This window comes from Octopus sinensis, linkage group LG21, assembly GCF_006345805.1.
Source record: "Octopus sinensis linkage group LG21, ASM634580v1, whole genome shotgun sequence".
NCBI classification, from domain to species: Eukaryota; Metazoa; Mollusca; class Cephalopoda; order Octopoda; family Octopodidae; genus Octopus; species Octopus sinensis.
Genome location: NC_043017.1, coordinates 23,561,126 through 23,574,899, shown reverse-complemented (window position 1 = coordinate 23,574,899; position 13,774 = coordinate 23,561,126). Strand labels below are relative to the sequence as shown.

The following is a 13,774-nucleotide window of genomic DNA, read 5'->3' as shown; positions in this document are numbered from 1 at the left end:
GCACAGGTGCCAAACGGCCACGTTGATGGTGCTTTGTACATGCCACCGAGATGGGGGCCAGGCGAGGCTGGCAACGGCCAGAGTTGATAAAACAAGTACCAGTTGGGTCAATGTAATTGACTTACTCTGGCCTCTAAATTCACTGGTCTTAGTCTGCAAATTAGATAGAATTCTGTTTCTTATTTTTATTTCATGTTTGTTTTGATTTTTTTGAGGCAAAGCAAACTGAAACATTGTCTGTTAGTCTGTTTGTATTTGATTTATACCACCTTTGTTATTCGGTGTTTCCAACAACAACACCTCCACCACCACCACCACCACCACCAACAACAAGCTGTAATCCATCCTGCATAGTTCAGTATATATGCATTCTTGGGGGTGAAGATTTAGACCAGTTAGAGGGGAGAGGGGGAGAGAGTGAATGAAAGAAAGAAAGAAGGAAAGAAGAAAAGAAAGAAAGAAAAAGGTAAAGCATGAAAAAGGAAAGAAAAATGAGAAGCATAAAGAAAATAAAGTTTGACTCATTAGTTGATTTGGGGATTGTGAAAAGAAATAAAATAGGAGGGGAAGCAGAAAAGAAACAGAATGAAATTTGCAGCAAGTTTTGTGTGTTGTGATCTGAAAAGTAAAGAAAAGCAAAGATGGATGAGAAGACAGACTATAAAAGTGTAAACAGAAGTATTGATTTGTATAGTTTTGCTTCAATGAACAATCCATTAGTTTATAATAAAGTCTTTTTAAAATGTTTACGGGGAGGAGGAGAAGAAGAAGAAGAAGAAAGAAGAAGAAGAAGAAGAAAAGAAAGGAAGAAGAAAAGAAGAAAAGAAAGAAGAAGAAGAAGAAGAAAAGAAGAAAAGAAAGAAGAAGAAAAGAAAGAAGAAGAAGAAGAAGAAGAAGAAGAAGAAGAAGAAGAAAGAAGAAAAGAAGAAAAGAAGAAGAAAAGAAAGAAGAGAAAGAAAAAAAGAAGAAAAGAAGAAGAAGAAGAAGAAGAAGAAGAAGAATTTGGTTAACAGAAATATTAGAATAATGAGTAATAGATTATTTACAAGAGTTATGGTTTGCCAAATTTGGTAAATAAGTAAAAAATTATTGGAAAATTCAAGAAATAATTTTTTCTCCTCTTTTGTCTGCAAACAAAAAAACCATCTTGTTTTTGTTTATATTTTGTATTTCTGATTAAATGATATTCATTTCAGTTTTTCTATTTTTTTTTTTTTTTAGGAGTTGAATATAATGGAAAAGAATGATCTTATTAATAATGGATTCTTTTAGAATATTTCTAATACACACACACACACAAACATTTCTGCATAAAACCTTTACTTTTCATCTTTTCTGGGTTGTCAAAATAAATTACCAATCCTATGAAGGGGTCGATTCTTTCTGTCTGTCTTTTGGTAAAAAAACTAGTTGTGGTTAGACTTAGAGAGCAATGGGCTCCACTATGTCTAACAAAAAATACCCAAGAAAGGCACCTCCACAGCTCCATCAATAATTGAGTGAACAAAAAGAGATATATATTCTTTTCATATATATACATACATACTTATATATACATATATCATCATCATCATTTAACGTCCGCTTTCCATGCTAGCACGGGTTGGACGGTTCGGCCAGGGTCTGGGAAGCCAGAAGGCTGCACCAGGCTCCAGTCTGATCTGGCAGTGTTTCTACAACTGGATGCCCTTCCTGACGCCAACCACTCCGTGAGTGTAGTGGGTGCTCTTTACGTGCCGGGGGAGCCTGGCATCAGTCATAATCGGTTGGTGTTTTTTACATGCCACCTGCACAGAAGCCAGTCAAGGTGGTGCTGGCATCGGCCACATTTGGATGGTGCTTTTTATGTGCCACCGGCACAGAAGCCAAGCAAGGCGGCGCTGGCATCAGAGGCAAGGCGGCACTATATATATATATATATATATATATATATTTAATGGCTGGCTGGCTGGCTGGGTGGATAGATGGATGGATGGATATTCTAAGCAAGGAGGATTGTACCCAACAAGATTTTATGCTTAAGAAGAAATGTATTGTGAACAGCAACACTGACCATTTTTTCCATATCTGCCATCTCTAACAGGTATAGGTGTTAGATAATCATGTGATTACCTACTATCTTGTGTGAAACTGATTGGTAAGATCAGCTGTCATAGATCTGTAATACCATGACTAGGTTGGCAAAGGGGGGGGGGGCATTCGCGTACCCATCACAGTCCCTGATTTTTGTCGGTAGAAGTTGTCGTTGAAGGCAAAGAAGTTATTTTCCAGGATGAATTTAACCCCTTCTATCACAAATTCTTTTTTGATGGAATGTGGGAGTTCGTTGGCGTGATACCGTAGAATTGGCTGGTTTTATTTGTGAAATTGGTCATATAGTCATATTCTTTGTCGGTGAGCCCAACGGTTTGCAGTGAAAAGCAACTTCACATGTGCTTCGGAGAACCTGATATACACACTAACCTGCTCTGGGTGTCAAGAGCAATACATAGGCCAAACAAAAAATAGTTTGCATAAAAGAATGGCCCTGCACAGATCCCAGATAAAAATTCCCCAAAACAGAAAAATAGCATTCAGCCAACACATAGATATTTGCGCCAACAACAAAACACCAAACTTCAGGATTTTCCCTCTCTTTATTACAAAATACAGGCCCCTTCTGAACGGTGTGTATGACAAACATCCACCTTGGCTTTAGAATAACACAAATATTACATTCCTAAGAATCCATTAAATATCAGCCCCAATCACAGCTATAACCCATAAGGTGCCAACTTTAAGTCATACAACACCTCACTACTTCCACTCATTCATATTCTCCCTTCTCTTTCTTCTTCATCATCATCATCATCATCATCACCATCACCATCATCTTCTCCTTCTCCCCCTTCTACTTCCTAACTTTATCACTAATGCTATAAACAAACCTTTCAATAGAAATATACTCATGAATTGAACAGCAACTGCTAGCCACCACTGACCACTCAAAACAATCAAGGCACTCTAAATTCTTTCTCCCCCTTCTCCTCATCCTTCTTCTTCTTCTTCTTCTTCTTCCCTACCAAGAATTCACAATGACCTCCCTCCAACCCACAAGTGTAAACAAGAGAGACAGAGAAAGGCAAAAACCAGGAAAATGCCACTTATATTTGAACACTATACAAATATTTTTTTTTTAAACTTTGCTTTTAATTTTTCTAAATTGAATTATTTAATCGTTACAGTTGAAAAGGTCTCAAAATAACTGAAACCAGTACTGAAATGTTCTTTATAAAATTATCTTGACTTGTTTTTTCATATATATATATATAATTGCAGTGTGAAAGGTGTTTAAAAGCCATTTAACAACACACAAAAATTGTTAGATTCACTTCAACATTTAAATTTAATTTGCCTAAATATTTTCGTCGCTTTGAGTCCGCAACCTGTTCACTGACAAAATTCCATGCTGCATCTCTGTGCAGCACAGAATTTTGTCAGTGAACAGGTCACGTTTTTAAAGCGACGTAAATATTTTGGCAAATTAAATTTAAATGTTGAAGTGAATCGAACAGTTTTTGTGTGTTGTTAAATGGCTTATAAACACCTTCCACATTGCAATTGCTTTTGTTTCGGCACAGGATCTCAGATCAGGTCACTTGCTATGCAAGTACATTTCCATATATATATATATATATACACATATATATATATATATATATATCATCATCATCATCATCATTTAACGAAGGCTTATAAACACCTTCCACATTGCAATTGCTTTTGTTTCAGGACAGGATCTCAGATCAGGTCACTTGCTATGCAAGTACATTTCCATATATCTCTCTCTATATAAACGGCAGTTTGTCTGTGCGTGTTTCTGTGTGTCTGTTTGCTTGTACCCTCACTCTGACCACGACTTTCAACCGATTCTGATGAAACTTGACACACACATAGCCCAATGTCATAATTCAAAACTAACGCAGCGAAAATTTTGAAAAGTTCCCCCAGTTCTGAAAAAAATCGATAAATTCGACATGGGGTCGAGAATCAGAAACACAAACCGCAAACTGTCTAGGGGACGCAACTCCACCTTTTTTTACTCTCAAAAAAATTTACCATCATTTTTTTCCATTTTTTTGATATTTTTTGGCTATAACTCTCTAAAAATGCTTTATAGTTATTTCCCTTACAAACCTGAGCAACGCCGGCGATACTGCTAGTAGATATATATATATATATATATATACATACATACATTATTAAAGTCATAAAGTTAATGTCTGGTCATAGAGTGACCAATGGTTTTGCATCCACGAGAGCTGTAGCTTCATGGACAACTCATTACACTCTAGTCTGAAGCCAAATTTAACTCTTCACTTCTGAGAGGCAGAAATCTGTTATGGTCAATGGTCATTTGGTCGTCAAAGAATAAATATTCCGGCGTTAGTGAGGATGGATTATCTCCCCTAGATCAGCCATTTGCGGGCTGGGCGAGGTTAACAAGGGATTTATCCCTTGGGCTGCTTTAGATCGCAAGGACTCTTCCAGGTTTGGTCAGTGAATGGGGAATCCCACGCTTGCAGCAGATTGTGCTTGAAATGGATGCATGGTGTAAAAATTTCTTGGCAAGTACTCAGTGACCCATGAGCAAAAAAACTGAAATACCATCCCCGTGCTGGTGCAATACTCTCTCCTAGTTGTCACATTCTAAATGTTCCTTTTATTTCAAAGACGGTCGGGCTGGAAGGGTAATCTATGTTTGCTCATTCCTAGAACTCTTGAAATCAATAACGTAAGTATGGTACACATTAGTATCAAGTCATCCTTGATTTTGTTTCAGCTCTTTATATTCTGAGTCTAAATCTTGCTCTGATCAACTTTGCCCTTCATTCCTTGAGATGGGGTTGGATCAATGAAATAAAGTATCAGTCAAATACTGGAATCATTTTAGTTGATTGTTCCCCTCTCATCAAAATATCAGGACTTGCGCCTGGCTTAGAAGCAATTATTAATGTAGTTCTCAACAGCTCAGGCCACTGAACTCAAATGATTGTAAAGCTCACCATTGCAAGTAACAGAAACTCTGAGAAGCCAATGAGGGATCCACTGTATAGTCATGCAATCTCCTAGAAATAGTAATCAAATTCCCTCAAATCACAACCTTACAGGATGTGCTGGAGATTGCAATCTTAGATATATAACTACAGAAAAAAATGTGGAGCCACAATAGCTAGAATGGCTTTGATCACATACATGCTCAATCGGAGCTGACCTGGGGCTAAACGACAACAGCAAGAGCTCAGTGTATTTGAGGGGAGGGGTTGATAAATGTTTTATTGGCTGGCAGAGTTGAGGTTAATTCTTTTTGTTGGAAAGGAAAAGCTTCTTGTGATTGCCCCCATATCATATTCAGGTGGCAATTTGTCTTGCTCCCCACTTCATCAACAGCAACAGCATTATCATCATCATCATTGTCATCGTCATCATCACCATTATCACCACCACCACCACCACCACCACCACCACCATCATCATCATCTCTACCACCAACATAATCATCGTTGTCATTGTCATCATCATCATCATCATCATCGTCATCATCATCATCGTTCTCACCATCATTGACTCTGGTATCACTGGTGTCGTTGTTATTGTCATCATCATCATTGTCGTTGTTGTTGTTGTCATTGACATCACTGGTATCATTATCATCATCGTCATAGTCATCTTCATCAGCATTATCCTTATCATCATCATCATCATCGCTGACATTGTAACCATCATGATCATCATAATCATTATCAATATCGTAGGCAAACTCCTCATCTTCGAATATTGCCTTGAGATTTATTCCATCCATACACACCTCTTTGATACCCATCACCTGTACACAATCTCCTTCAACGTCTGCCATTATTTTTCTCTCCATTTTTTCCTTCTAAGATTTTGAAGAGAATCCTCAATAGTTATTATCTTTTCTACTTCCAGATCTTTCTTTACATCACACTTAGCCATTTCTTTATCTTTTTTTTTATCTCTATTCTTCTTTCTCAGAAACATGTAAAGAATTTGTAAGACACCAGCATCAACTCTACTACCCAACATACCAATATCACTTCCATTAATAAATTACCTCATATGTCATACATGCCATACACTGTGTTATACTATTCTGTTATATATTTTCATTTTTTTCCTTTTCTTTTTTGTATCTCATTGTTTTATTAATATCAGTTCTCACACTGCTATAAAGCACATGATGCAAGTGTTATGACATCAAAACCTGTTACTTAGCACAATACACAATAGAGATAAGCACCAGTCCTATTCACTTATGAGATTTATAAAAGAATTAGCTTTCCGTGTTATCATTGTGAATTGCATGTGTGTGTGTGTGTGTGTGTGTGTGTGTTTGCATGCATATGAGTACATACTTATATAAACACATATATGCACATGAGGCGGTGCTGAAAAGTTTCTGACTTTAAGGGTGTTACAAAATCCCTGGTTGGGGGCCCAAACTTCCTAGTTCTTTAACCCTTTAGTGTTCACATTATTCTACCAAAATTAGTGCTTTTTCATCCACATTGCCTTGAACTAATCAAGCATTATCTTGTAGTTTTGAGATTTTGATGAGGTAACTGTTAATTTTTAAAACAATATTGTCGGGTTAGTGTGAGAGACCAGATATGGCCAGTTTGAACATAAAACTGGCAGAATACTTTTGGCCGGATATGGCCGGTTTAAATGCTAAAGGGCCACTGCAATAAGTGTGTGAATCTGAGAGGGAAATATATTGGATAAAATCATAATTAACTGATCCTCCTGTATTTTCAGTACCCATTGTATAAATATATATAAAAATATATGTATACAAGCAAAACACCTGCCATCTCTGCTGAATAAAAAGCAATCAGTGTTTTCTTTTCATTAAAAAATAATTAAGCATCCCTTTATTTCAATAAAATTTTTGGTTTTGTTAAACGAAGTTAAAGCAAAAAAAAAAAACTTCTTGAGAAACCAAATAGTCTTTCCTTCCTTCATGCCAAGTTTGAAGAAAATATCTCTTTTGCATCTTACTTTTTTGGTCTCTTAAATATACTGCATTTTGTGGCATTATTTCAAGCCAGCAGGCTTTTTTTGCGCAAACTGCACGTGCATTTTTCTTGTGTGTGCATAGTATTGATCGCAACAGCTGATGTATTTGCGCGTACAAATGCACATTCCCATGGCTTTATCGATCGCATTCTCACCTGGAATCGATTTTCATAATTTTTTCAAGACTTATACACACCCTGATACTGTCGGTATTTACATATCAAATTCGAGCGCAATCGGATGGAGGATACCTGAGATCCTAGAAGACACACACAGACAGAACGGATTTTATATAATAGATATATATGTGTGTGTGTGTGTGTGTGTGTGTATAATATATAAAAATCGTAGCTGTGGCCAGTGCTCCCTGACTGGCTCCCATTTCGGTAGCACGTAAAATGCATCATTTGAATGTGGTTGATACCAGGTATTTCGTCTGTCTATAAATTCTGCCAAGGTCAATTTTGCTTTTCATCCTTTCGAGGTCGATAAATTATGTACCAGTTGCATACTGGGGTCAATCTAATCGACTGGCCCCTTTCCCAAAAATTTTGGGCCTTGTGCCTAGAGTAGAAAAGAATATATATTTATATTCGATTTTTGATATATATATATATATATATATATATAAGTTTGGATGTATATTCCCTCAAATAATTATTATATATATCATCATCATCATTTAACGTCCGTTTTCCATGCTAGCATGGGTTGGACAGTTTGACCAGGGTCTGGTAAGCCATGGAGGCTGCACCAGGCTCCAGTCTGATTTGGCAGTGTTTCTACAGCTGGATACCCTTCCTAACGCCAACCACTCCGTAAGTGTAGTGGGTGTTTTTTTATATATATATGTAATGTAAAGGGATAGGGTTTTGGAATTTGTGCAGGTACCTTGTTAGCACTCTGATAAAATCCAGATCTGGCTAACCACATTGAATGATAGGGAACATACAGAATCAATTAAGACAAGCAAATGGTACTTCACTCAATAGGTAAATCCTGAGTTTACTTCACTGGATTTCACACAACGTACAGAGTATATAACCAAGACATCATAAAAAATTTTTCTCTTTAGAATTTAAAGGAATAGATTATTTTTATATACTTAGAACTAGAAGAAAAAAAACCTTATATAGGCAAGGATACATTCACCTCACTGGACACTCATAATGAGGATAAAATGATACCATATAAGATTAGATAGATTGATCTAAAAGGAATTGAAAAAGGGAGGAAATAAAGAGGAAATCCACTCATGGGTAAAATTGGGTAAAATCTTGAACAAAGCTGCAGAGGAATGTGTATTTGAGATGAATATATACGGCAACTGAATCAACTAAATGCACATAAATGCCATATCAAAGGACATTGGGACATTTATCAAGTAGAAACATGTGTTAGATTGGAATTTAATGAGAATAATACTGTAATAAGCAAATTCTGATGGTGTAAAATTTTCAATTCTTCTTTATGTGTGTAAATGTGTTTTTGTGTGAGTGTGTGCATGTCATACATACATACATACATACATACATACATATATATATATATACATACATACATACATACATACATACACACAAAGTATGGGGGTTTAGTTATACAGAGAGAGAGAGAAAGAGATGGATAGATAGATAGATAGATAGATAGATAGATAGATAGATAGATAGATAGATAGATAGATAGATCATACTTAACAGAGATATACTGTTGAAAGTCTTGAAATTGTGATATTCATCTCAAGAAACCATCTTGCATAGACATATATTGTCACCCCAGTTTCAAGGCTTCTGTAGTATATCTGAGTCAAGCATGATATACAGAATGCTGTTCTGTACTAATAGTGCTTCTGTCACTAATGACAGATGTGCCTATGTGTGTATAGATGTATATTTATACATGTGTGTATATATACATGCACACACACGTATGTATATGTACATATGTATTTATTTATGTATATGTATATATTTATATATATATATATACGCACACATATACAGAGACACACACACATATATAGATATAATTGATATATATATACATGTGTATTTATGTATATATATATATATATATATATATGGATATATCTGAATGTCTCTCTTTGAGAGATTTAGAAATAATATTTCTAATATATATATATAAAACAGAAAAAGACAGACAGATAGATAGATGTAAGCAAGTAAATACAAAAACTCAAGTATAAACACATATACATATATATGATTTTGGTTTTACAAAATTTTAAAACAGTCCTTTGAAACATGGGAAAATTGAATGATTTAAATTTCAGAAAATAAATTACTTTCCTGAAATTGGCCCAAGAACATATGAACCCCTCCAAAAAGCCATCTTTAAAATTTCACAGGATAAAATTTCCTGGCTCTATATATGTTTGCACAATTGTGCATTGTGCAGTGTGCAAGCATGCATGTATGTATGTGTGTATGTATGTATGTAAGCATGTGTGTATGTGGTGTGATAAGCATATATCTATACATATTAAATGTATAGAAAGACAAAGTAGGACGCAGCAGAATATGAACCGTGTGTGCAGTTATATAATTGTTTGTGTGTGTGTGTATGTGTGCATATACAAGAAAATGTGCAATTTTGTAGTGTGTGTGTATATGTGTGTACGCATGCAACCATGCATGTGTGTGTGTTCACAATAATTTGTGTGTGTATATGTATCCAGTTATGTACATGTTTATGTGTGTGTATGTGTATGTATATCCAGTTGTGTAAATGTTTATGTGTGTGCATCTGTATATGTGTGTGTGTATATCTGCACGAGAGTGTGGTTGCGCAGTCATATAAGTGTGTATGTGCAGTCATGTATGTATGTGTGTGTGTGTGTGTATATGTGTGTGTGTGTGTCAGTGTTTCAAGATGATCCAAAATCTGTAATATTAGAAACAATATCTGTGACAAAAGTTCTTTTTATTTTTCCTTCTTTTCCTTTTATCATCCTTTCTGTTTTACTTTTCCTTCTTTCTCCCCACCCCCCCCATTAAGTGCAGATTTGTTGAGTTTCATGAAATAAAACAGATTTTTCAGTCCACTTTTACCTTTTTTTTTTTTTTGTTATTCTGAAGATTATCTTCAGAGAAGAACCAATATTTTAACATCATCATCATTATCACCACTACCATCACCACAACCACCACCATTGCCATTGTCACCACCACCACCACCACCGCCGCAGCCACTACCACCACTTTCATTATCCACATTGTGATTCTCATCATCCTTCATGCCATCCTGGGAGAGTTTTGGCTCTCTAATTTAACTATTATCAACCCAAAATAAAAAAAAAAAACAAATCATGGAAACATAAAAACATTAAAAAAAACCATGAAATATTGATAAATTAAGACAAAACAAATGAAACACAATCCAGGTTCTTAAGTTTTCAGATGATATTTCACAAAGATGGATTTCCATTTCAAGTTGTTTGTAAATAATGAATGAAATAAATTTCATAATCAAAGGTTCTTTTTGTTAATAAAGTATAGAATTTCAAAAGGATAATTCTCTTGAAAGGTATCTGAAGATATTCTTTATACCTCTAGAAATGGTTGTAAGCTAATCATCATCATTTAACACCTGTTTTGTATGCTGGTATGGGTTGGACGGTTTGACTGAAAACTGGTAAGCTTGAGTGCTGCACCAGGTTCCAACCTGATTTGGCATGGTTTCTACGGCTGGATGCCCTTCCTAATGCCAACCACTTCATGAGTGTAATGAGTGCCTTTTACATGCCACCGACACAGGTGCCAGTTATGTAACACCAGCATCAGCCACAACTATGATCTCACTTGGCTTGACAGGTCTTCTCAAGCATGGTGTATCGCCAAAGGTCTCGATTATATGTCACTCTCTTCACTTATCATTGTAATCTAGTTTAAATAGCTTTCTCTATATCTTACTTAATATGGATATACTGTAGAATGCCACAGGACTGCAGTATTTGTCTCTAGAAAGTATCTTCTTGAAATGCACAGTGCAGAAGTGTATCCAGGGGCATTGGTGGAATTGCTAAATTTAGATTTCTGCATCTCTGAGCATTATCAGTAGCAAGTATCCTTTATCAACAGCAAGCTTATAGAAATTTAGGACATACTGATATATAAAAAAAAGAAAAAAAAAAAAAAAAACAGAGTGTATATTATATAACTGGTTTGTTGCCTAACACTCCATTATATAATTTCATAAGAAACAGATTGGTAAGATCAGCCATAATGGATAATTAACACTATAAAATTCAGACAATATATATACATACATATATACACACACATACATATACAAACAAACACACACACACACACATATGTATATACTTGCATCCACTTATGCATACCTCTCCTTCTTGGGACACAAAACTTTACTTGTTAAGACCTGTTGAGGCAAGTGAAAATCAAAATCAAAATCGATCAACTTCAATGGAAAATGTAGCTGCGATACCAGTGCTGGTGGCACATAAGAGAACCATCCGAATGTGGCCGTTGCCAGCGCCGCCACGACTGGCTTCCGTGCCGGTAGCATGTAAAAAGCACCATCCGATCGTGGCCGTTGCCAGCTTCGTCTGGCACCTGTGCCGGTGGCACGTAAAAAGCACCCACTACACTCACGGAGTGGTTGGCTTTAGGAAGGGCATCCAGCCATAGAATCATTGCCAGATCAGAGTGGGCCTGGTGCAGCCTTCTGGCTTCCCAGACCCCAGTTGAACCGTCCAACCCATGCCAGCATGGAAAGCGGATGCTAAAGGATGATGATGATGATATACACACACACACATACACTCATACATGTGTGTATTTGTATTTCAGTGTTTGACAACTAGTGTTGGTTTGTTTATGTCTTCGGGGCTCTCCAAAAAAATAAAAGAGACCAAAGGAATACTTATTAGACTTTACACAACAAACAAGTACCAAGGCTGATTTGATCAGGCAAAAACCCTTCAAGATGGAAGTCCAGCATGGCCAGAGTCCAATGACTGAAACAAGTGTAAAAGAAAAAAAAATAATATGTTAACACTAACTTATGTATTTTTTTTATGCAAATGAGTTTGTGCTGAAGTTCATACTTATCAGTTTCAAATTTTAGCCCAAGGCTAGCAGTTTGGGGAAGGGGCTTAGTCAATTAGATTCATCCCAGTGATCAACTGGTACTTATTTTATCAACCCCAAAAGGATGAAAGAGAAAGTAGGCCATGGCAGCATTTGAGCTGAAATCATAAGATGAATGAAATGTGCTAAGCATTATGCCTGGCATGCTAACAACCCTGCCAGCTCAGCATCTTCTCAGTTCATCCTTATTAATAATTAATTGGTTCCAAGATGTGACTTAACTCAGAAAATGTCATAAGACAAAAACCATTTAAGAAAAATTTATTAGCTTACATGTGTTATAATAAATTGTTTGTACCTTTCCGCCAAGGTTGACTTTGCCTTCATCCTTTCGGGGTCGATAGATGAAGTACCAGTTGCATACTGGAGTTGATCTAATCAACTGGCCCCACTCCCCCAAAATTCCGGGTCTTGTGCCGAGAGTAGAAAAGAATAAATCCTTTGTAACTTTCCGCTGAGGTCAACTTTGCCTTTCATCCTTTTGGGTCAATAAATTAAGTACCAGTTGCATACTGGGGTTGATCTAATCGACTGGCCCCCTCCCCAAAAATTTTGGGGTCTTGTGCCAAGAGTAGAAAAGAATAAATCGTTTGTAACTTTCCACCAAGGTCAACTTTGCCTTTCAACCTTTCGGGTCAATAAATTAAGTACCAGTTGTGTACTGGGGTCGATCTAATCGACTGGCCCCCCCTCCCCAAAAATTTTGGATCTTGTGCCAAGAGTAGAAAAGAATAAATCGTTTGTACCTTTCCGCCAAGGTCAACTTTGCCTTTCAACCTTTCGGGTCAATAAATTAAGTACCAGTTGTGTACTGGGGTCGATCTAATCGACTGGCCCCCCCTCCCCAAAAATTTTGGATCTTGTGCCAAGAGTAGAAAAGAATAAACCGTTTGTACCTTTCCGCCGAGGTCAACTTTGCCTTTCAACCTTTCGGGTCAATAAATTAAGTACCAGTTGTGTACTGGGGTCGATCTAATCGACTGGCCCCCCCTCCCCAAAAATTTTGGATCTTGTGCCAAGAGTAGAAAAGAATAAATCGTTTGTACCTTTCCGCCGAGGTCAACTTTGCCTTTCAACCTTTCGGGTCAATAAATTAAGTACCAGTTGTGTACTGGGGTCGATCTAATCGACTGGCCCCCCCTCCCCAAAAATTTTGGATCTTGTGCCAAGAGTAGAAAAGAATAAATCGTTTGTACCTTTCCGCCGAGGTCAACTTTGCCTTTCATCCTTTTGGGTCAATAAATTAGGTACCAGTTACGTACTGGGGTCGATCTAATCGACTGGCCCCCTCCCCAAAAATTTCGGGCCTTGTGCCGAGAGCAGAAAAGAATAAATGGTTTGTACTTATTTCCACATGTTTTTTTTTATATTTGATTTTTCATGTCAGTAATAGTTTTTAGGTATTTTTTCAAAAACATTATTTATGCAATTATGTTCCTCTGAGACTGACATAAAATCGGGTAAACTATGTGAAGTTGAAGTTTATTTTTTCCATTCATTTCTTTAAAATGTAAAGTTAAAAATGATTTAAATTGAAATGACATAAGTTGAGGTTTGAA

The 13,774-nt window shown here is 36.5% G+C and overlaps 1 long non-coding RNA gene across 1 annotated transcript in view; it reads left to right on the top strand.

Annotated features, from left to right (window-relative positions):
* Positions 1–10,873, top strand: part of LOC118767406 — a 13,879-nt gene extending 3,006 nt beyond the window's left edge. The window contains exons 2-3 of the long non-coding RNA XR_005003324.1: positions 2,027–2,035; positions 10,864–10,873. This is a non-coding gene — a long non-coding RNA (uncharacterized LOC118767406). The remainder of the gene's footprint in view (positions 1–2,026; positions 2,036–10,863) is intronic.
* Positions 10,874–13,774: the final 2,901 nt, after the last annotated feature.